This window comes from Filicampus tigris, chromosome 2 (assembly GCF_054856515.1).
Source record: "Filicampus tigris isolate MCC_2025a chromosome 2, RoL_Ftig_1.0, whole genome shotgun sequence".
Classification (NCBI taxonomy): domain Eukaryota; kingdom Metazoa; phylum Chordata; class Actinopteri; order Syngnathiformes; family Syngnathidae; genus Filicampus; species Filicampus tigris.
Genome location: NC_141218.1, coordinates 1,819,424 through 1,841,366, shown reverse-complemented (window position 1 = coordinate 1,841,366; position 21,943 = coordinate 1,819,424). Strand labels below are relative to the sequence as shown.

At 44.4% G+C, this 21,943-nt stretch overlaps 1 long non-coding RNA gene across 10 annotated transcripts in view; it reads left to right on the top strand.

Moving 5' to 3' along the window:
• The window catches only part of LOC147150765 (uncharacterized), a 495,403-nt gene that overhangs the window by 41,717 nt on the left and 431,743 nt on the right, over positions 1-21,943 (top strand). For 4 of the 10 annotated variants that reach the window (XR_015085812.1, XR_015085810.1, XR_015085814.1 and 1 more), the window contains exons 1-2: positions 2,639-2,852; positions 14,792-14,864. This is a non-coding gene — a long non-coding RNA (uncharacterized LOC147150765). Of the gene's footprint in view, positions 1-132; positions 473-2,638; positions 2,853-14,791; positions 14,865-21,943 lie in introns of those variants that run through there. The other 6 variants (XR_015085804.1, XR_015085802.1, XR_015085803.1 and 3 more) reach the window with 2 other exon arrangements.

The following is a 21,943-nucleotide window of genomic DNA, read 5'->3' as shown; positions in this document are numbered from 1 at the left end:
TTCCATCTTTCTTCTCGACTTGTCGACCTCGCCTTGAACGGCACTTTATATTTTGTTTAGTTTTTTCACTTGACTAACACAAAGTCTCCTCGTCGGCGCCATTTCATGCATCATTTCTCTGTTTAATTGCAGCCGGCTCTGGCCGGAGCCTTCACCATCTCGCCCACCCCGCCGCTCAACATTCCCGCACTCCTCCGCCGTTCAATCAAGGCACCGCTGGAGCGGACAAGGCGGGGTGGGCCGGCGCCACCCCCTTTGGCCACTCCATCACGGGAACGCCACGCTGGATGCTCGCCAAACATCAGCGCCGAGGATGATAAAACAAAACAAGGCGGCATTGTTGATTTGAACTTGGCTGAGAGGGAAATATGGACGTCTATTGTTTGGACTTCTGGACTGAAATAAAACATTGTCAGTTTGTCAGGCGGCGACCGGACTGGGGACTGTTCGACTTATTGACAAAGCCTGCTTATTTTCGCCTGAGTGTATGAACTTCAACAGGAATTGGTCTCACTGCATTGTCTCTACATAAAGCTGAGTTTATATTCATGCAGTGGCGCCTTGAGATGCAAGTTGAATTTGTTCTGTGATAAGGCTGATTCAAACGACAAGCATGATCTCAAACCATCTTTCCCCAGTGAAACCAATGGATATGCCAGGAATCCGTTCCAGCCGCCCAAAAAAACAGACATTTTTTTTTTTTTTTTTTTTTATGAGGAAAGATAGCACTCTATAATATTGTACTTTTTAAAGAAAATACAGTATTGACTCAATGAAATAAAATGAATAAGCAGAGCTGGGCATTTTACCCAAAATTTTGTGTCTGTTATTCGTCATCAGTCTGCAGCGTAGGTATCCTTCCGCCGTCCGTGGTTCAGAAATAGAACCCGTATATAGGCCAGTCCGCCTCTACTTTTTAACCCATTAAAGCCTGAAGCCTATCGGGAGACATCTCTCTTAAGAAACGTTTCAAATACGTCTGTTTATTTTACTCATATGCTAGCTTGTGCGTTTAATATTAGCGTTACGCGACAAAGACAACCTGACATGCGTTAAGAGTCAGTGTTAGATGGATGTAACGGAGAGAATCCGGTCACTTTTAAAAATAAAATGTTTTTCATCCGGAAACGGCTAAAGAGAATAAAGTACACAAAATGATTTAATGTCAAGAAAGGATCTGATATGTCCACGCGGTATCGACAGCTCGTCTCGGCTCCTCGCGGAGGATTATGAATGTATGACTGTGAGTACTGTCATGTTTCCAAAGAAGTCCATTCATGTTGTCATCAGTTGTCTTGTGTCAAATTCTGACACTAAAATAATGGCCTTCCGTCATCTTGGAAGAACATAGCAAACTGAAAACTTTCCAGATGCACTGTGCGATTGAATGTTGCTGCCGACATTCATCACGTTTTCGTAATCAGACCAGTTGTGTTTCATTTGAGCAGAAGCAGTTTCGCATATAAAGCAGCAGTTAAGGAACGGGCTCATATTTGCAATTGTAAACATGAGCATGAGTCAAAAGCGCGAGCGGGACATTTCTAGGCCACACATGCACCGGAAAGTACACAGAAAGTGCTTATCTGTTTCCCTCCCAGGCGCCAAACATGTTATATCTGCGTCTCACACGCACACACACACACGCACGCAACCCACCGAGGTATCCAGAGTAATTATCAGGCCGTTAATGATTGCCGTGCATCAGCAGAGCTCCAGCCATTCATTACAGGAGCTTCTTCAGACCCTTACCAGTCCCAGGAGGTTGCTTATCACACACCCCACCATTTGACGAGTTTAACGCAAAGCGATTAACACACGCGCACACGTACACGCGCACACACACACACACACGCGCGCGCGCACACACACGGTGCACGTGAAGTTTGCCAACGTGCCCCCATCCGCAACGGTTGTTGATTTTTCAACTCGATCACAAGTGTTGTGCTAATGCTTGTTTTGAGTGGAAAACAAAGGGCTCCAGTTTTTTTCACAATGACGTCAGGCTGGCCAACACATTTCAGTTTTTTTCAAAGGCACACCAGAGGTGGTAGTTAGAGACAAGAGAAGACAGGTTTATTTTTTTTAGTGCCGTTCTGACATGAGGCAATGCAAAGTGCCCGAGAGTGGCAGTAAAATTGCACTTTGAAAAACAGCACCGAGGCAGGCAAATGAGCGATTAAAAATACGTAATGGGTTGAATATATGGGAGGTGATAAAAAGTCGTACTGCGAGCCTCACTTTAAATTGCAGCATTTATTTTTGCCGTATTTTCTCATTATATCTTGTTGACATCATCGTTTGGGTTTAATTACTGTCTTTTTTTTTCTTTCTTTTTTCTTTTGCCCCTGGATGGACAGATTACCGTATTGAATTGGTTACAGTTGCACTCAGGGGATTATAACATTGTAGGAAAAACGACTATTCGTGCTTGTAACCAGTCCCACTACAAGAGATAGCCATTCTCAATATGAAAAATAAATCCTCATGTTTATTTTTAATATTATACAATCAAACAGCACACGGGTCTATATTTTATCTTAATTTAGGGGTTCCCGCTTTCAGTTTGGTGTTGCGTTTTCCGATTGGGAAGTTAGAAAGTCCTATTCCCAAAACGCAACACACGCAATTGACAGCCACCTGTTGTGGGAAGTGGCAAAAAACGACATGAGGATTACGCGTGACACGTTCATGTTTTACAAAATATGCCATTGCAGTAAATAAAGTCCTCGATGTTCGAAGAAGGCACTCCAAAAGAGGAATAATAAATCGAACGGGAGTGACAGTGTCGAGTGGGACTGACGAACAGCAGCAGCAGCAGCAGCAGCAACCTGAGAGCGATTTCAACTGGCGTGGTGAGCTTCACAATTAGGAGAAAATTAGCCTAAACGTTTCATCCAAAGTCACTTTTCAAAGCTTTCTTGATAAATGAAACCATTTCAAGACGATTCCAAGTAGAATTTGACTGCAATAAATCTGAAGAAAGTTATTAAAAACGGCACCAATTTCTGGCCGACTTCTTGTCATTAATTCAACAGGGGTGAAGGTTTTAGGTGAGCGTTTATAATTTCCATAACTTTATTCTTTCTTTTTAGAAAGCTTGCCGAAATGAGTGCATTAAAAAAATCAATTAAGTGCCACAGATTGTTGGAATGTAGCAAAATGAACTCATATTTGACAGTAAAGAGGTATTTGTAGTTGATAAAATTCATGAAATTAGTATTGGACAGAGAATCTGAGCCACCATGACGATCGGAGTACCATCTCAAGCAAAAGAAAACCGATATAACGTGGCAGTACTTTGACGCTAACAAAAAACACAAAGTGCAGAGAGTTTAAAGGCTCACCAGCGACTTTTTAGAACAGTACCTACAAATAAATAAAGGAATAAATAATTCCCTGAGATTTACCCAATTTTAAGATCATGTCTTTATGGCTGGTCGATTCAGGAAAAAAAAAAGGCAGATGCCGATATGCGTTAAAATACAAAATATCGGCGCCAGTAATACGTCCGGCCAATCAGTCTCTACCCCAATATCCATAGGTGCATGTAGGATTGCTTCCAATAAGGTACAACGTTTGAGTCATTTACACGTCTTCAAGGAAAGTCAATGCTCCAAAGCAACTCTTCCATCTGGTGGTCGCAAATCCCATTTTTATGTCAGAAGCATTTTTGGGATGCGTCGTCGGGTAAAACAGGCTCCCCAATGTCCTCATGTTTCTCGGCCTAACGGGACGCGCCTCGCACCGCACAATAGTTCCATCCATTAAACGCCAGGTCAGGAGCAGGAAGTTGAACGCCTCGCCGAGAGATGGGATTTCAGATGGCCGAGATTAAAAGCTCACAGCACCCAGGGCCGCTGGAAGTGAAAACGAATGAGTAGTGGTGGTGGGGGGCGGGCGGGAATGAAACGTTTGACGAGGAAGCGCGGGAGCAAGATGGAGGCGGCGGGCAGCGAAAGTGTCAGTTCCACTGTAAATAAGATCTCCCAACAGGGTGCTTGGCTGCGGACTGCCTTTGTCTGGCCGTTAATGGTTTACAGGGCTGGGAGAGACAGATTAGAGCGCAACGAAATATAGGCTTTGTCTTCAGGCCCGATTTATCTCCCACTCCAGGTCTGAACTTTGTTTTCCTGGGGGGACCGCCACCGTGTTGAGGTGCAAAACTTCTCTTGTGCTGCAGTTGCCCTTGCCTACATTGATTCTTATTTTTATCTCCTCGAGGGATTTTGCCCATAAGGGTTGATGAATGAATTTACTCATTTGCTCCCACTTAACGGCTGCAGCTATCGAATATTTTGGTATCCGGATGCTTGGTGAAAGATACAGTACGCAAGACAAAAAAACACAATGACCGACCCCTCGTCATTTCACGTAAACAACATTTTATACTTCAATTCCAATTGTGAAAAGCGGCACAGTTTTTTTCCTCTCTAGAAACAAAAGTGAGAATTTAGTTGAAGCTCTTCCCTTAGATTTTGGTCTATGTGATGGGGTGCTTATGGAAAATGTTGTATAAAAGTGGGGAAAAAAGTCGTTTTTTTGGAGGGGGTAAATCACTAAATGCTTGTACTAGTAACAAATGCAACACCAATCGAACAAGATGAAATTTACGTGTTAATTGTATGCAAGAGAGTAACTGAATGAAAATGTTATCATGTTACCCTTACTAAAGTAGGCCCACCTTTTTTTTTTTTTCAAATAACATGATAAAAACTGAATTTTACATTTAGATGACATTTTAGACTGATTAAACCGACGTCGGAGGTCGTGAAGCGTCGTAGCGTCCGAATGCGCCGTCTAAATGGTGTAGTGACCACCGTCGTAGTGTCGTAACCCGTCAGGAAGCGTCTGGCGGGCGTTTCGGCATGTTGAATCGGCGTCGCCAGTCGTGACATTTTGTCACTCTGATTGGCTGTTAGCTAGCAAATCAGCGCGCGGAGCACCAACGGGACGTGACAAATGCCGATCAACAGTGAGCACGCCTTCGCTGCCTTCATCGTCTTCCAAGTACAAGAGCGAGGGTTGACGATTGAAGTATTTCACAATACCGTGTCAAGAACGTGAGGGTTTACTTCGCGTGGGTGCGAAGAATATAGCTGAATGCATTGTTTACGTTTTTTTAATCCACCCTTGGCCAACATCTTTCCGATTGGGGTTTTCTAACCATGAGGAATAGTGACTACCGCCGCCGATGGTGTGGAAGGGTATTACATCTCACGCATGCGCAGAAGCTACTTTCAGGGTCAGCGTCGCTGTCTGTCGTTGCGGTGTGTTTTTCCAGCGTGACGTGCCGACAGCTGGCCCGACGCCGCAGGGGGAAGCTTCTGTCACTGTTGGCCAACGTCTTTTTGCTCTATCTAGGCCTTAACATGTCTGATTTGCATACTGACAGAGAATTTATGAAGGGCAAAACCTGGTGTCATTTAAGACGGCGCTTTCGTCACGAATCATTCCTGCGTCCCGAAAGATCAAACAATTCTCTCAAATAAGGCCCCGTGTGGGCAATTTCTGGAGTCTCGGGATCTTTTGCCGTCGTCGTTAAGGCTCCCTGGTTCACCTTCGCTAATGTTACTGCTATTTTTTTTCGCCAAGAGCTCAACCAACCAGTCCAAGATCTCAACCGAAGTTGCGTTTTAATGTCTTTCTCCCCCCATTACATCTCGTCATGTCAAAAGTTGTGAGAAAAATGAATATTCAAGTGAAGTCCAGATGAGTGAAAAATCGACTTCAGTACACCACTGGACGAGACTTGCGTGCTCCGAGTGCGGTTCATTAATCAAAGAGCCGCCTAGAGGGAAACATATTGCGCCACATCAATTTTCAAAGCACGGAAGGCTGATGGAAATGATTAATATATTTCCATGAAGAAACAGGTTAAGAGGAGTCCGTTTCTATCCGACAACAAATCAATCAGCGGTTATGTATGGTGCACTCATTTTCCATCCATCCCCTTCTAATTTTTTTTTTCTATTTCCTGTCCTCATTTGGGAGACGGGTGAGCTATTTTTTGTTTTTTTTGTCATTTATTCAGTGTTGAGATAAGACACTAAGAAAGAAGACGGCAAGCTAGCCGCAGCAATGATTGTTCATGTTACGCATGACGGTAACATGCACCCAGCGGGCTAAGAAGTCCAACTTCTAAATGAACCTTACCTTACCTTACCTTACCTTAATAAGGACATCGGTGCCTTGTACGCTTTTATTTTCTCCCGGCAGAGTGTGGCGCATAACGGCTGCCTTGATTCGTCTCCTACTGATGTCGATGTGATACTCACAAAATAGGTGTTTTGTTGAGAAATATATATTTTTTTGTTTATTTGCATGACAGTCACTTTTGAGTTATTGGACTTGTTGTATTTCATTCTGTGTAATTCATATTCAGAAATGATTGCGGTATGTTGTTTTGCAAAGTGGACACCGGGTGGCAGCACTGACCCGCAGCGTCACATGGACGTATTGCGAAAGTGTGGCTCATCATACAAGTTGATGGAAAAAGAGCAACAGGTGTCCCTCGATGCTATGTGTATTATTTTTCGTACATCCAGGTCAGTTACTTATTTTTACTATGACTACAAATGTTTATAAGCACATATGTATACCCGGCGATGTGCTACACGTAAGCTAAACGTGTATTTTAACGGTGTCGAGAAAGTATGACGCAGCAATTTACCCGTTGCTATTCCAGCGGCCATGAGTCATATATTCGTTATATATAGAACAACTTCATAACATGGCCGGGCATGTTCTATAGGGTTACAAAACGGAGTTTCCGGAGATTCGAATGATGACCGACATTCTAAGATACAATCATATCTGCAGGCTCGGCGAGCATTGAAGTTAAACATTCGTGTAAACACAAACAATAGGGAAGTCACCATTTGAGCCTCATAAATGTCCAACACAATCTCATAATCCATCAAAAATGATCCCATTACATCGACAAGGGTCCAGTAAAAGTATTCCAGTAATGTAGTTAGTCCACACCAAGCCTTACATCCATAAAGCCACGTTATTAGCTGCTGCAAACCGTTCCATATTTCCATCAGATACGCATATTTTCCATCGTAGGTCGAGTCCGCTTGATCCAACAAATTTTTTTTTTGGTTTGTTTTTCATCTTTGGTGCTTATAACCAGAGCTGGGCATTTTATGAAAAAATCGTCGTCCCTTTATATCCCTCCGCCTGCAGCGCGGGTCCCCTTCCGCCGTCCGTCTATCCGCCTTTTGGTCCGGCCGCAACAAATCGTAAAGGCCTATAGGCCGGTCCGCGTATCACTTTAAACGGGCTTCCGTCTACCAACTTGGACCAACGTCCACTAGCAGCCCCCGCCGCTGAGCGATATTTGAAAGGAAAGACTCTGCGTGCGATGGAAGCCTCACCGCGGCCGGACTAAATGCAGCTCCTTTTACGATCCAGAAGCTGTCAAAAAGCGTCGAGCGCAGTGGACGGGAAGCAGAAGCCTCGCCGCAAAAATAGTTGATAAGACGATTACATAGACGGGAAAAAAAGTGCGCTTACGACTATGCTTATTTATTTTTTGCTGATTAAATCACAATCACAATATTGAGAACCAAAAAAAGAAAAAAAACTGCGAAATTGTCTCTCACACTGTGGTGCTGTTGACTAATTTCCTTATTGGGGGGGTTGAATACATATTTCTCTCTCCTTCAGTGAATGTAAAAAAGATGCGGGGGTCATTTACATGCCGGCATTTAAAATCGGGGTGTCGTTGATAATGAGCACGCATGTTTGAAGTAGTTCATTAGTGTCTTGGACGAGCACGCGATTGGCCGCGCTTTGATGCGCCTCGGCACAACACACAACAACAAATCGGGCGGATAACGGCGCTCGCAGAAGGAGTTCAGTCAATGTGTTTGTTTCATCCGAGCCGTGAAAAGGGCCCCGTTTTGATCTATCAAAAGACCCTAAAGAAGCGTTTGATGCGCGCTAATGATGAATGGCGCAACTGCCTGTTGTTGTTGTTGTTGTTAATCGAACCCGAGCGTACTATAACAGGCTGCCTTGTGGCCTTATCCTGGATGGTCTTGACAAGTTTTTGCAGCGTTCGCCCCAATTCCAACGCTTGCATTTATTTACCTCTTAATTGTCCAAATATATGAAAAGCAAACATCAGTCAACGCGGCGGCGGCGGCGGCGACAACGGGCACCTGCGTGTTTTGGGATGGCGCTATGCTAATGAAGCGCCGCACGAGCGGAGGCGCCTCGCAAACGAGAGGAGAGGCCTAATTAATTTTCAGATTTGAGCTTTGATGTGTCTAATTGCTCTAAGCTTCCCGACTTCATTAGTCAGCGAGCGGTCTCGGCGGACGGAGGAGCCGCGTACCTGTGGTTAGCCGGGGGAGCTTTACCTGTGTATTTTTAGGCCATGCTATTTATTAGTAGAAGCGCTGTGGATGCTTTTACATCCCAGACAAATCTTCAACCGATAACAATTGATCTCGACGGAACATATGCTGTGTTTCAAATTATTACACTGATGCTGGATTGATTTCATTTTTTTGCTGGGATGGATCTGTCTGTGTCACTGAAGTCCTGGCTATATTGCCGGAAATCTGCAATCTACAGGGGGGCTGAATCATTTTGAAAAATAAAATCTAATTGCAATTTTTATCCCCTCAAGTTTGCCCTTAAATATGCGATCATTTTTCAAGGTCCTCTTCCTGTGCATTTTTTAACAAACACAAGGAATAAATGAATTCCGCGTTCCATGTTTCACGAAAATATGTGGACTGCACTTCTTAAACACTGAACTTATCTAGACGGTATATAAATAAATGGGGCCCGTTGGCAGATATTCGCACTTACAAAATGAGAAAAAAAATTGGCTGACTTTTTTTAAACTTCCATTTTTTAGACAACATATTGGCCCTTTAAAAAAAAAAAAAAAAAACAAGACATCAAGATTGAAAGTTTTTCCAAAATATTAAAAATTGTTCCTAGTTGTTGTAATAAAAATGTCTCAAATTCGCAAATGGCACATACGTTTTTTTTTTTGTCAGCTGGCAACTCGGACAGTTTGGCGACTTTTCTGACGCCTTTAGCGACGCCACTTTCCAGCCGTTTATTTGATGACGTGCGAAAAGTACAACGCAGAACCACAATGAGCACCCCCACACGTCGGCCACAGCTCCCAACCAAACATTCACACGCGGGCTCGACGATTGCCAAGACGTTGTCTGCTTGAATTTTTTTCCGTTCAAATACGATTCAAATGTGCCAGCCCAAAACGCCACTCCGCCAAATTCTCGTGAGATGGTGTCCAACTTTGTCCAACTGGACGATCACAGTAGCGCAGTATTCATCAGTGTTGCAAAATCCGTCCCGTCCCGTCCAAGAAGCTTTCATTTGTCATTTTGTTTTGCTGTCCACTTTCAAGTAAAGCTCCAAGCCCCAAGTGGTGGTCTTTGTGCGGTTTCACGACTTGAATTGGAGTGAGGTGCAAATTGCCAAAGATTTAATTGCAGCATGAGCGCAGTTGACTGAGCAGTACTTTGCAGACTCGTGTCATACAAGTCAGGTGTCTTCACGATGCGCTATTTCACTTCACTAGCCTACCTAATAAGCCAACTTGGGGCAAACGTAACCGGCTATCACCTTGACGGCATTACACCGCGGTTTTCCACTTGAATGATTTTCACAAGAGTGAGTTTGACAGAGTGTGGTTCAAAATGGATTTGGGTTTTGGTTGAGGAAGTCTTGGCATTAGACGTCAGAGGAGAAAATGTCAGCACGAAGCTAAATCCATCTCTATAAAAGTCCATATTCGGAGCGGACTGCGTAATCTGCGGCACGTCGGTGACAAACATCACATTGCCCAGGCGGGGACCTCCTCATAGAAACGATTTTCCAATTCCTGCGGACGCTCAAAAGATAATGAGCGGACCGACATTGTTTTAAGATGCATTTATACTCGCGTGGGTTACCGTTTGGCGTTAATAATTGCCTTCTCCCACCAGGCGAAATCACACACCGCATTAATTCCCGTGTCCTAAGGCTACAATTACAGAACAACAAATTATGTATCGAAAAAAAAAAAAAGATAAGCGCTTAGTTATGATGTTACGCTTTGGAAGTCCTTTCAAAGTTTCCTCAAGGATGTCATGCTGTGCATTTGTAATATACGTTTTCCAGACAATCATTTAGGTGCTGTTGAGCCGTTGTATATCACCTCTAGTGTAATGTTGAAGGAATTTATTGATTTCACCCTTGAATGGTGCTGAATATTCAGCTGTGTACAAGCACTTTAATACAAATCGGGGCCCTTTCAACAAAGAAGCAATTTTGTAAAAATGCAAATGAGACAGGTGACCTTGCCAAGTGTGGAAATGAGTGCAAAAAAGGCGCGCGCGAGCGAGGTGACCAAAACGGAAAATATTCCCTTGAGGCAACCGGAACGTCTTTATCCCTTCGACCGAACCCGCAAGACTGTCGGAGGATGGAGTTTGAGGCCCCCCAAAAAAAAGTTTGGAATGAAAGTCTGGTCCGTGGAGCATGAATGATCGTGAGTGTTTTGATATTGACATATTGTAATGCAGCTGTGTCGCTCCCAGTCCAAACGGAATCATCTGCATAGAGAGGCACTCTGCTCCTTCAGAAAAAAAAAAAAAAGAGTCAATAAAAATGTGCTTGTGAATAATGGATGAGGGCGTGAAAGAAAAGGAAGAGGTGATGTACGAGTGGGTGTATTTGCGTATGCCGAGTGCTTCATGCGACACGGAGTAACGACAGTTGCCGTTGACGTGCGGGCATTCCCAACAAAGGTCCTTGGGTCTTCTTGGGTTGGCCTTGCTCTGGAATCTTGAGCTGCTGCATCAGTCGGCTCCGCTTTGATTGTTTTTGGACGGATGTGCCTTGGCAAAAATGTCACAGGTTCGCCCAAGCCCGACAAACGTTTCGAAACAATTAGTGGTGTGCATCTTTCCAATCAAAGACAATTCGATTCCATACATATTCTGACACATGGGATACGAGGTGATTCACCGACGGTTCAATGAAGTATATGTGTCTGTCTGTCTGTATCCCTCTATCACTCTCTCTCTCGTCCTATCTCTGTGTGTATACACACACGCATGTATATATGTGCGTGCGTGTTTGTCGGCAGAGGCCTCTCTGCAAGACACACTAACGGTGGTCGTTTTCATCTCAAATCATGGTGACCACATTCCAGTGCTTGGCACATTTCCTACTTATTTGTCAACAGAAATGTATGCCAATTGTCATTGTGTGTTACAGCTTTTGACTAAAGACTGAAGAGAGTTTTGGAGCAGAGAACGGCACAAACCCCAACACTATCAAGCCGTGAGGCTGCAGTCGAAAGCTTTGCACAGTATCCCTCCACAATCGGCATGCAAATTCTACAAAAAAACAGAAAAAAAAAATACATATACAGTATATTGTTTTTCCTAACACCGCTTAAAAACGAGCCGCATATGAAGGGGCGGAATCAAGTCCCACCTTATCTTTCTGAGAGGTCTTTCTGATTTTAGACTTGAGTGCCGTCGATTTGGACATCCTATTCTCGTGGTAGTAGCAGAAAATAACAGGAATTTATAGCGTGCACGTATACAGTACGTAAGAAAGGCATATGAAAGTGATGCGTGGGAGTCATGGCACCAACCTCGCTTAATTGCTCTTGGGAGGAGAAAAAATGAAGGCGCAAAGTCTGGAATACATTGGTACAAAGTTGCATCCTGGTAGTGTGGTGTATATTGCAAAGTGGCAATCAAATGAATCTATTTTGAGACTGTTTTCCAGGGGAATCCTGACCTTGTGGCGAGTGAACGAGTACTAAATTGGCTGTCGGTTTAGACTCCACAGCGCGAAATGGGTATCAAACTATTTTTCCTCCAATACAACTAGACTTGTAAATGGTTAAGTGTGGAAAACATGCAAAGCGAGGAGCCGGGCCGGCTCCCTGGAAATGATAGGTTTTGAACGCCGCCTCGCATAAATGACCGGTATTATGGCGACGACACGGAATAAAGGAGTGGTGTGGGTGGAGAAGTGGCAGGAAGGACGGATGGAGGGGCTGGTGTGGAGGGGCGGATCGCTTCAAGGGACTTGACCTCCCTTTCAGCCCCTAGTGAGGAGCTTTCATCAGGGAGAGAGATTCTCGGACGGCAGCCAATCACGCAGCATGTGTGTATCCCCAGCCCCTGCATGCGCAATTTGGAAGATGACGGGAGTACGCGCGCCAAGCAAATAGCCCCCATTGTTGGCAATTGCTAGTCTGGCCCATTGAAAGACTGCGAGAAAAGGAGAAGAACAGATGGCCGCCCGTGTGTCCTCCATGTCAATGTTCGACGAGTCATCCTGCAAATCTTTGGCTCATCTAACATCTGGCTTTCCTGACAGATGAGCTTTTCGTCGTCGCATTCACCTCCGCGCAAGCCACCGGAACGGCGGTGATTTCGCATTCAAACCGATCGACGCCATCCAAAGCCCCGCGATGAATGGGGCCTGTGCTCACTGTGTGGCGAGAGGTTGAAATTGCATGACCCGAGCCCCCGATAGAGTTCTGGTGTTTTTTTTTTTGTTTTTTTTTTAAGCAGTATTTTCAACATCTTCAATTCCATAAAGGTTTTTGAAAACGTGAGAGAGGACACATGATGAGGAAATAAACTGCAGTGCGTGTTCTTACTGCCACGCCAAATACAAAACAATTTCTGCTGCGGTGCCTATTGACTTTGGCTGCAGCTTGCTACCATTCAGTCCGCCATCCAATACAAACAAGAGTGGGAGTCAAACAACAACCCTAGAGCTAGGCTAACTGTCAGCTTTTCCGTTTGCTACATTGCAAAGTGAGTCAATCCCGATGGTGAGTAAGGGGCATGTTCTGCCGTATTGTGTATTCTTTGCGCATTTTCAAGGAACGGCAATTCTCCCGTCCAAGCTTCGGACACATTCACCTACGTCGCTGGTGAAAACTCAACGCGGCAACCAAAGCGTTGTGACCCATTGAATTCTGAGGATTCTCGCATTGTGGAGTTTCCCTGAAACATGTTAACTGTCCACAGAGATCCATTTGAAATATATTTCACACTTTAAATGAATGAAATTGACTTGTGTATGGATCCGGAAGTTATTTACTGATTTTTTTTTTTTTTTTTTTCCCCGATAACGTGCGCGGCTCATCCAACCGGACCACTTTTGAAGGAGCGTGTGTATTTGCGTTCTGTATTTCATAAATACAATACAAAGTAATTGAATCATTTTTTGACAGCAGGGACTTGAAGAAGAAGCAGCTTAAGAACAATCACTCCCTAAACCTTCAGACAGACGCAATGATGACTTGACAGACTGTTGCAGTACAGTGAAGTTGATGTTCTTCCTTGGAAAAGGCAATGCGGTGAAACTCAATAATAGTCCACTCTGGAAGAGTCTCGAGGAATTGACGGCAATGATTTATTTGCCCGCACTGTTATATCCCACAAAGTTTTGTCACGCGTGTCCGTCTCATCTGTCATGCGTCGGGACGTACACAGGTCGGCGACGTCGCAATCGGTCTCGGCAATTTCTGGCGTCGCGGCGCCACCCCATGAAATGATGGATGTCTGTTTCTAATGGGCGTAAAGTTGCAAAGATGAGAAAGCAACGTTGCCAATTTCATGGCTAGCCAAGAAAGCACTCATGAACTTTATGCAAATATGTCTTTACACCTAATATATAGCTCGTGAATCCGCTTGTTTGCGTTCCGTAGGACTTACGGACGACTCACTTATGGTCACATTCCAAATGTAGCCACTAACAATAAAATCTTTATCAACACAGCATAGTGTCCTTGGTGATCTGTTCCTTGTAATGTCCTTTGGGAAAAGCAAGTATTTGTCTGAAACGCCACTTGGAGGCTTTTGTTCATTTCAATGTACTTTTTATAGAAATATCAAGCGCCGAGCAATGTCGGATACGATTTGCCGGGACTTCTGGAAAGCCGTTATTTCGGGTTTAATAGAGTAGAGTCGGACGCAAGCAAGAATACATTTCAAAGCTTTCATTCTGCGTTTGAGGACGTAAAAATCCGGATTAACGCTTACATTTGGTCGGACCTTCGGGGGACGTGATATTGTCAGGCCAGCGTTCACTCCTGGTGCTTAAGATTGACCTCAAAAGTGACTGTTGCTCGGCTTTTTTGGTTGACCATTTGGTGGCTGTAACCCGGCTTTCAACTTTTTGAAGCTAGAATCCGCCTCAGCGTGTGATGAAGAAAGTGGTCACCATCAAAGTTGCCATCACCAACAGCATAATGGCATACGGGTGGTTAAAATGGGTCCAACACACCCACTGGTTTCTTTACGACGGCTCTGATCAGGTCATCCGTTTGGAGATCATTAAAAAGTTGCCACAATAACACAGCGTTCAAATTTGCGTGCCGGTGCCATTAAACATCCTCGTCTCGTCTGTGTTGCTGCCAAGCGAGGTGACATTTTAAAAATGACCAGCTGTTATCAGCTAACGTCAACGCTTTTGAGAATTTTCTTCCATAAGAAAACGAAACTCTTTATTCCTTCTCCCTCTGGCTGTGCCGTGGTCTGCAGTCCTGAGGGAATAAAGGCGACATGCAAGTTTGCGAATAAAAGTGATGCACATTTGAAAATGCTTGACATCCTTTTGTTAAGAATTGTCTGGTTGCGTCAAGCATGAGATGGACGTGCTCAACGTTCCGCCCGTGTGCTCCATGATAGCAGGAAAACTAGTTTGTAAGACCTGCAATGCTTTGTTGGAACATTGGTGAAAATCGATGATTGATGAGCACTTTTTCATCACGGAACAGACGCAGAGAATGGCGACAAGTGGTGAACAACTTTTGGACGGGCCTTTTCGTCACAACTGCCACGAGAGTCGGGGTAAGTCAACTACCTGTTTTAACATTCCTGTTGTTTTGGGGGCGATCCTGAGCCTTGATTAAGTGCTCGGTTTCGGGTTAACTCGTCAAAAATGCAGCTGCTTTCAAATGTGTACTTCCTGCTCTGACTTTCCATTTGGGGGAGAAAAAAACAAACAAAAAAACTCATCCGCGTTGAACATTAATTGCACCTTTTGCACGGTCACGCTCATGGCAACGAGACTAATATCAAACGGGCCTTTGGCAGAATCAGGACGCCACTGGCAGCAGAATGAATCAAATTGCGGAAAGCCTCCCAGCGTCGAGGCTCGGCAATTAACAACGCCCATCAGCGGGGTTGCTTGCTGTCGGCCGCTGATGACAGTGCCACTTTGCCTTTAATTCCATTCCAATGGAAGGTTCGAATGTAATTAGGATTGTAAGCAAAACATATACAGTATCACATTTGCAGGGATGATTGGATGACATTTTATGCACACTTAGAGTATGGCAGGTTTTAATTACTTCCAATGATAGAAAAAAAAAAATCCATAAAGCACAAATGAAAAAAATCCCCTTTCCATTTTCCATAATAGCTCCCTACAAAACTTGCCCTGCAGCTTAAAGTAAATCCAGACTGATGAGAGTGCCCGTAAAAATGAAGAAGCCATTCCGCCGCACTGATACAGGATTTAATTTCTGTATATTTGGCTATTGGACAAATTGGGATCAAGCAGTCTCACCTGGAAACTCAGAAGATAATAGCTTCATTGACCAAAGTTACTTATGTCACGGGGAGATTTACACTCCCCCCCCCCCCCCCCTCCAGCATATTAGGTGGACCTCTGTACAAATGTTAGAGTAATCCAATTCTATGCTTTAATTGCCGCATTTTTCGGACTATAAGTACCGGAGCATAATGTTAAATTATACCAGAAACAAAAAAAAAGCATCATGAAGAGGAAAAAAAAAGTCCCTCGTGGCTATAAGTCGCTTTTTGGGGGGAAATGTATCCGAAAAAAACGAGAGCTCGGACTCTTCTCCGAAATCCCCGGTCCCTCCTCATGGGGGCATTTAGAAATGCGCTCAGAGCGCGCACTGCTTCAGTCCGACCGTTCAGAAACTCAGAGCGTTGTTCAGATGTGCCGTTGGGTTCTTCAGAGTGCCCCCAAAAAGGAGTGCTGGAGGCCACTGCGTCAAGCAGTACAAGGAAAGGAAGCAGGTCAAGTAGGAGCTACTGATTGCTTTGCAACATAGGCTGCGTTTGAAAGTTGACGGGAGGGGAGCGTGCTCCGCCCCTCGCAAAACAAACACTGTCAGAGTGGGGTCAGGGTGTCCAAACGCATCCCGTTTTGACGGCGCGGACTGACTTCCAGTCGCATTCGAAACTTGCACTTTTAACTGTGGAAAATATTTTCTTTTTTAGTTTAAAATGCTTTCTTCCATGACTTCATTCTCTATTTTCTTCTTTTTTTCATCTTTTTTTCTTTTTTTTTTTTCCTTCCATTTCTTCTACAGTTTTGGTGATTGGCAAATACTTTTTGTACATGACCGCCGGTGGAAAGAAGGTATCAGATAATGCACAGGAAGTCAGAACGAATACAGAACGGGGATTTTGGGTGCCAGCGTACTGTGTATTTTCCTTGCTGATCTGTTTCTTGTAATGTCCTTTGGGAAAAGCAAGTATTTATCTGAAATGCCACTCGGGGGGGCTTTTGTTTGTTTCGATGCACTTTTTATAGAAATTTCCAGCACTGAGCAATGTCAGGTACGATTTGCCATGACTTTTGGAAGGTTGTTATTTTGAGTTTAATAGAACAGAGTTGGACAGAAGCAAGAATACATTTCAAAGCTTTCATTGTGCATTTGAGGACATAAAAATCATGATTAACTCTTAAATTTGGTTGGACCTCCGAGGGAGACGTGATATTGTCAGGCCAATATTCAGTACTGGTGCTTAAAACTGACCTCAAAATAACTGTTGCAACCAATAACCGGTCGGCTTTATTGGTTGAACATTTGGTGGTCGTGACCCCGCTTCCGTCTATGGCGAATGCTTTTTGTGCGTTCCTGCCGGTGGAAAGAAGGGTCAACGCATTAGGGAACGAGTATTTTGAGTGTCAGTCAAACTCTTAATATGTAAAAGTTGCACCTGAGTTTAAGTCACAGGACCACTCAAAGTCTGAACGGACTTATACTCCGAAAAATACGGTAGTTTTCCAAGTGTAGTTGCAGTAGCAAAGGAGGCAAACTTAGCGGTGTATTTTCATACTGAGCCATTTCAAGTCTCAGGTAAGTACCCAATGGATCCTGGTTGCTCGGGGTTTGTGAGTCTTAAAATGTTGCCCTTTGCAGTCATGTTAGTTGATTTGAATCCAGCTGCTCCCTGCTTTAAAACGCTCCAATGGCAGTGTCTTCTCCTTAATTGCTCTGTAATAAAACAAATCATGTCATTGAGGTCAACAAATGACGATCAAACAAATAACGTGCCAGCACCAGTGACTAAGGATCTTACTAAATTGCACTTTGTCGAGTGTGTACCAATCAAAACCATATTAATGTTTTTGCCTCCTGAGGATACAATCAACAAATGCAAATGCGTCGCGACTCCGATGCTGCCATGACTTAACTGCAAATAATGGACCACGCGGCATTTGCATGTCGTAAAACACGCCGTACTTTGCACTCAAGGCAGTTTCTCATTTGTCGGGGCACGACTTGGTGGCGCAATCATGGACCAGCTGCAGTTCATTTTTAAAGTAGTGGGGTATGTTGTGTGTCACTTAGTTGCCCCAAATGACTTTCTCCCGCCATTTTCTCCCCATTGCGCATCTGTTGTCTTTTTTTCCTCCTTCGGTTTTGAAGCGGTGTTTATTTTAATGCGACGCCTCTTTAAACCTTTAAAATTGCATCTGTGTTCCTCCAGTCTGTTTGCCGCGGTGTGTTCCATTTGTACAATCTCCCCCCCCCCGCCCCCGTCCAATCCCCGTAGCCGAGCTCATATGCCATTAACGTGAAATTAATACATCTCGGTTGCCTTTCCCGCTCACCCAGATGGTGACCAATGGCATTGTTCCTCCGAAACATATTAAACACGGGAGCAAATGCACAAATGGAAGCTAGAAATGAATTCCTTGTAAATTACATTTCGTATGTAGATTGCAGTTAATACAATGACGTGTTTAATGGGGAGTAAGAGGCGGGAGCCCAAAAGGGAGTCGTAGGGAGGAAATTAGAGAGTCTGGAGACGGAGGAAATGAAAGGAAGGATGAGGGGCGATGATGTGTTAAACTGGAGGGAGCCCAAGCTCTATTGCTCATTCATATGATCGCCACACAGGCGACAACCATGGTGTTTTGGGGGAGAATCGAGATCCGCTTTGTGCTGCATGAAGTGGCCTAAAACCGCTCCCCAAATGTTGTCTGATGGACGAGTGTTATTAGACAAAGGTGCGCGGAGAGCCGAAGAATCATGAATGAACCGCCGTTTTACAACGCTAACATACACATCGTTGAGAATTTCTGAGCTTTTAGCAAATCGAGACACTTCAAATTGAGACAACCCCCCCAAGGACACGATAGTCATTTAATTTCAAGAGTCTGTAAAATATTTAGTGTCTCATGAATAAGTCGTGTCTTGTTAAGAAGTGTAAAAAGTCAGACGGCTTTCCATTCTTATAAGGAACCGATGACACTGGGTTTATACAATGTAGAAATGTCTTATTTTCTCATTTGCTGATGAAACAACAATACTTGCTGTAGATGCTTAGAGCATGCTGAATTATGTTTATAATTACAGCAAAACCCCTGCGGGCAAGCCCGGGGTGTGCGGCGCGGTTGTGGAGGACCACGAAGGTTTGATTTCACTTCTTTGCTTGTAGCCGGTGAAGTCGCTGTTTGATGGGTTTCATTTTGTGGGATGGGGCAAGTCGTGTTGATGTGTGCAGCCAAGTTCTGGACCGGCTCACAGAAGAGCTTTTCAAGTAGGATGTTTTTTGTTACATGAATGGAAGTACTGTATGTCAACCGGCTTATTATTCAGATGGCAATTGATTGAGAGTATATCTGTTGGGGATGACACCCAGACTCTTAACCTGAGTGGGGGAGGAAGGGAGGGGAAGACTTGGCTCTTGACTTTAGATCATGTCGAGTTGGTCCCATTTTGGAGAGCGTCCATTTGATCACCGGAAGGAAGAGGACAGTGAAAGTGAGATGCTAGTTGTACTCCGCAAGGCAATTAAAGGGAATATGTAATTTGCAGGAAGGCTGTCCAAGGGCGAGCAGGCAGATGATGAAGCGGAAGGGCTCCACCACAGAGCCCTGTGGCACACACGTAGTGACTGGGAGGCGGTCAGATAAGAAGGATGAATTCTGCATGCAACCAGTGTGATCTTGGCTCTGTCATACTCCTTGTTAGTTGCAAAGTTTGTTGCTTGCATGCGCTTTGTTGGAAAGTGAAATTTTTGTCCTGTACTCTTCAATCACAGCCATGCGGCAAGCCTCTGTTAACAGTCTGCGTGCACTTGCAAGACCGTGTCAAGTCTCGAGCCCATTGATGTATCTCTGCGCTCCCTACTCCTCCTCCGAAGGCGTGCGCAGTATCTCGCGGCGTCTGGGCGTCCGCTTCAAAGGCGCGTAGACGGGCGCCTGACAGCAGAGACGCATTCAAAGACCCTGACCTGATTATGTGTTTATGCCAGAGAGCCGTACATGTGATGTGCGGCGACGTGACATGAAAAAGACACAAAAACACACACACCCAAGTGCACATCCTCCGCGAGAAGCACGCCAGGGTCAGGTGTGGAGTGCGGCAAACGGGCGAAACGACAAAGACGAGAGGAAGACAAGCGGAAAGTGTCCCCGAGGGACCCCGTTGACAGCTTGAAACTACTCGCGCACACAAACTTTAGACATTCATACCAGGCTGCTGTCATGGGCGATTTCGCGCACCTGTGGCCCTACACACAGTTGACTTTGGAGTGAAAATAATTTTTCAGATGGGCTTAATCCTCTACCAGACCGAGGTTAGAAAAGTTTTAGGTTTTTCAGTCGAGGTCTATAATTCCAATTCAGTGGGGTTGAATTAGTGCGAGTTTGTTAGTGTTTTATTAGCTTTAATATCAGAGATGTGCACTTTTGCCGGTCCGTCCGCGATCTGGGCACACTTCCGTCATCGCCCCTCCGTCCTTATTCATAAAAATAATCATCCCCTGACCCCACCCGTCCTCGTCCTTTTAACCTGATCATAGCTCAGTATCATAAAACTGGTGAGCCGCGATTGGTTCTTATCCGAGCCCTGAGGGTGTGTAATGTCATTTTCAGTCGACAGAAGTGACAAAATGGCCACCCCAAGAGATGGCTAAAAACGGGTGGATTTTGCTATATTCCATAAACACCATATTTATCAGAATGCTCCGTTTCAACTCGTGGGCCTGCATAGAACATATTCTGAAAAAAAAAAATGTTTGGCTTTGCTTCTGCTTTAAGAAAGGCATTGTCTAGCAACATAAGATACTTTGAAAAAAATGTAATCACTCACTAAACTGATATATTACAACATCTTATGAAAATAAACACATTGAAAATTAAACCAAAACACTTCCGTATGAGTTTAAATGACAGACAGAAACAAGGGCAATTATAGTTTTAATTAATTCTGTAAAAAAATGGTGTTTCAGTTGTTGTATTTTTTTTTTTTTCAACATCTTTTGTTTTTATTACATTCATTTTCATTTCACTATTTTGCCAGCCTGAAAGATGACAAGTCCTTGTGCAATAAAGCCCGCCGACTTGTTCACGTTTGCCTCGGAAGTGTGTTATTTACGTACTATCCATACATGTTGCTGTACTGTAAGCAAGCTCTTTTAATGAATTTAAATACGAGTGAAGAAGCAAAATCCAATAAAGGTATACGTTTAGATTTTGCACGTATTTATTTCCACCCACTGAAATGCGCATCGCACTCGGGCCTTCCAGTTCAGATGAATTAATGATGCCCTGTTGTTGTAAAGCGTTTCCTCGCTGAAGGAGAGAACGCACTCCTCCCGATACAGCGCGCCTTAAAACAAAAAGTAGCGTTGCAGCTTAAACCCTTAGCTTTACCTTGCCTCAAACCGCACCTCCCCACTGAGTATTGGACCGTGTCTGTGATTACACTTCACTTTGCAGGGACTTTTCACTCGCTCCGAAAATGCCCTCGTTTTTGGGCGCGATAATACGCTTATTTAAGCCACTTCTACATGCCGCGCTTGGGCCATTACCTTGACTCACCTTGGATCAAGTTATATCCTGAAAAGTCACTTTTTGTGAAAGTGAGATTGATTAGCCTGTTCCCGGAATAATGGCAGGAAGCACAAAAGGACACCTGTTTACGTAAGTGCACTTGTGGGATTATGAATTTGCACTCTCGCGGCGAGCCGGCGACACTTTAAATGTCTTTGACACAATACGAAGACCTCACCGCCACCCGTTTGAAGCCGAGCTTGTTGAGAAAGTACATAGGGAGGAGCTGACAAGTGAAGTTGCTTGTCTGATGAAACTTTGACAACTTTTTGGGGAAAAAAACAAAAAACGAGAGGGATTAGCTTTAGCGGCAATGTCTGCCAAGCTAACAACAAAGTTCTCGATAGTCCCGACTTTTGCCTTACTGTGCTGCTGTTTGAAGGACCCCCTGTAAATGTCGCATTACTTCCTCCAAGCATAGCAAAGCCAGAGACGAAAGGTCTGGATCTTTAATCTGCCATTCGACCAGTCTATTGAGACGGCCCAGTGTGTGAGATACCACAAACTGGTCGATCCATAGCGACAGAGAAGACGTCCCCCTGTGACTCTTTGGCCAAATAGGCCTTGGAAAATACACAAGTCACGTGGCTTGAAATGGGGACGGAGTTAGCAGTCATCCAACCTCAAAGGAGAACCGCAAGCACCTTAAATTGTAACCATTCATTTTAACGTGCAGCCTTCCGGAGACAGAAGTACTGATTCAAGTTAAAAGTACACACTCGGAAATGTACTTGAAATGTACCATAGTGAAGTAGGAATAGAGAAACGGAGCAAGTTTGAGGAATAGCCCTTGCACCCACCAGTTGCGATTGAGTGATAC